Below are 3,198 nucleotides of genomic sequence, written 5' to 3'. Positions count from 1 at the left end.
TTTTATTGCATTTGACTTGAATGTTTATGATTGTTTAAACATATGAATTAATTGAATTAATTAACTTAATCATCTAGAAACAATTTGTAAGTGACTTCTTGTTTTTAATTGTTTTAATTTCGCATTTGGATCTAAAATATTTGATAAATTTAAACTTTTATACCTCTATCCTTTACGTGATCTAGTCGAATATTCTTGCGATATAGTGCATCTTCATATGTTCACATCTTTCACAGAGATATAATAGAGTCATGTATCAAGAAATGTTTAACATTATTCAAGAAAAAATATTATATGAAATATGAACAATAACCTTCAAGTCTAAATAAGTATTATCGACTCCTTGTATTGATATTTAAATGGAAGAATGTACGAAAATTCGAAGTCTTATTAATTTTCATTAGCTGAGTCTTATAAACGGTTCCTCGTCTACTTGCAAGATGACCCCGACTTAAAATGAATAATAAATTAATTTTTAGCTACAAAGTAATATCAAATATAAAAAATTGCATTTCTTGATTTTATATAAATTTAATATTCATTGAAGAAAAAGTACTAACTAGAACATGGAATTGGAATTTTTTATTTGTTTTTATAATGAATGCAAGGGTCAAACGAAGTATTTAAACACTTTCAACGAAATATCAATAATAAATACTTCCAACGAAATATCAATAATTAAGAAATGGCATGTAAAGTGATAAAGAAGGTAATACATATGATGTAGCTTTTTATTCTCAATTAAAGATATTTATTAGTGTATATTTATAATGATATAATTGTAATATTTTTTTTCAATAAATAGTGGATTTGTATTATTGTTGTGTACATACAGCGTGCAAAATTTAAATTTACGAAACAAAAAACAAATTTGTTTATAACATAGAGAGAAAATGAGAAAAAAAGTAAAGAAGTCAACAGACTTATATGTGTTCTATTAAGAACTAAAACCTCACATTTATAGAAATGAATTAGTGCTGCAAGAAATGCAATAGTCATAATAATTAAGGCTATTAATAGTCATTCACAAATATTACTTGATTTATAACATTCCCTCTTGAATGACTATATACAAACAACTCACTAATTAAAAATATTGTTTTGCTAAAATCTTGATAAGACAAAAATATTAAATAATTTGAAGTAATAAGATGTGGCTTCATTAAAATCCTGTCAAAAAAATTCCATGGGTTGAAACTTGAGCGAAAGAAAAAGAATACATCTGCTTCCTTGATATTAATAAATGAAAGTTTTTTTTTATCGAGCCATCCATATCTTGTATGTCAATATCTTTAATATCGCAATTTCTAGTGAAGTATGTTTCATGTTGTCTTGTATAGTCTTCAAAAAATGTCATCATTACTTTTTTTTTTTCTTTAGTCAGCATGATGATCTATTAAAAAATAAGTTGTATTATTAATCTCTTTGAGAGTCATACGCAATTTGTAGCGTATAAGAACATTATGTCGAGGGTAATGTCTTATATGTTATGGACATTATTACACAAAGAATATACATCTTTAAAATTTTATTAGGAAAAACTTAGAAAAAAATTCTAATAAAGGAAAAGGAGTATATTATTTTTTTGAGTAACGCTACAAAAATTGCCTTATTAAAAACTTTGCCAAGAAAATTTAATGGAACAAAACTTTGGTAAAAAAAAAAAAAAGGAGTACAACGCATATTTATTTTCCTTACGACACTATTGTTTGCATTACACGCATCATGAATATTAAATCATTCAGTGATAACATTAATAGTCAAGCCACATGAGTTTGCTATACTTGAATTTACATTTTTATGCATCGTCACGATGACAAGATATGAACTTGTGATCTTTACAAAATTTATTATGTTAAGAGTCACGCATCACAAGCTACGATTTCATTTTTTATATTTTCATTTCGCTTAAGTATACATCTTTAGGTGTTCGAATTGTAGATCCAAAAATTTTAGGTTTTTCTAGTAAATTCAATTTTGTTAGGATTGTGCCCATTTATTTAGTCAATCATTTCTTATATCGATATGATTTGATGTATTTATTTTGATATCCTCGTCTTTCAAAATATGTACAAAAGTGTTATCGACAACTTTTTTCTTTCGATTCTATTGTTTTTCCATAATAACAAAACTTCATTGGAGATCTCTACTTTCAATATTTCCAACACTTGAACTTCTTATGAGGTTTTATAATTAGTTATGTTTATATATTCTTCAAGAATGTACGCATCTTAACCATCTTTAATCTTCCTTATATGCTCCATTTTATTTTGGAGATTTTTTCTTAGAATCAAACATATTCATGCTTTAGGCATGCTATAGATATATCAGATATAATGTTGAGAACTTGTCCTTTTAGAATGTTAATTAGAGTTGGAGCATTTTGAAATAACGTAGTTTGACCCAAATAACACCTAGAGGGGGGTGAATAGGTGTTTATGTGGAATTTTACAAATTAATTAATAAATGCAACAAGTCACAATTATTAATGTGTCTAAGTCAATTTACATGCTTTACTATCCTAGGTTGAATTACTGAAAATAAGTAAATTGTAAAAATATAAAGAACACAGGTGTTTGATGACGGAGAAACCCCAATGTGGGTAAAACTCCGGGACCAAGCCAGTAGTTTCCACTATACCAATCTAGAAAGTACAAGTTCTGCCAACTCCGTACCCAGTCTGACCTGCTGTTCGAGTCTCACGATCTACTGTCGTAGATACTACTAGTCTCTTGCTAACTTCCTGATCTACCTCCTGTAGTCTAATTTGCTGTCCAATACAACCTCCTGGTCTTTAGCTGATTGTATCACCAAGTGGAATTCCAAGAACCTTTTGTTCTTTTCCAGTTCCTGCGCTTCTTGTCCACCTCTCTCAATCCCCCAATGAGAGAGTCCGTTCCTCAAAGGAAGGAATCACAGTGTTTTGTCTTCACAAGAATGATGTTTTTTTCCCAAAAGATTGGTTACCGAATCACAAGGTGTTATGGATAAATTCACCAATTGATTTCGCCTTGGATCACTTCAATAATAAAATGGATGTTATGAAGATGAAAGCTCAATGTTGCAACCACGGTTGCCGACTTTATTGATTGAAGAGTTCAATTCCAGCTTCCTTAAATTCAGCCACAAATCTGCCCAACTTGTGTGAGAACAAGATTCAATTCCCAGCCTTTTTAATTCTCTAGATCACAAGATGCT

Source organism: Olea europaea, chromosome 1 (genome assembly GCF_002742605.1).
Source record: "Olea europaea var. sylvestris chromosome 1, O_europaea_v1, whole genome shotgun sequence".
Taxonomy (NCBI): domain Eukaryota; kingdom Viridiplantae; phylum Streptophyta; class Magnoliopsida; order Lamiales; family Oleaceae; genus Olea; species Olea europaea.
The sequence above is the reverse complement of the archived record's forward strand: the minus strand, read 5'-3'. Positions refer to the sequence as shown.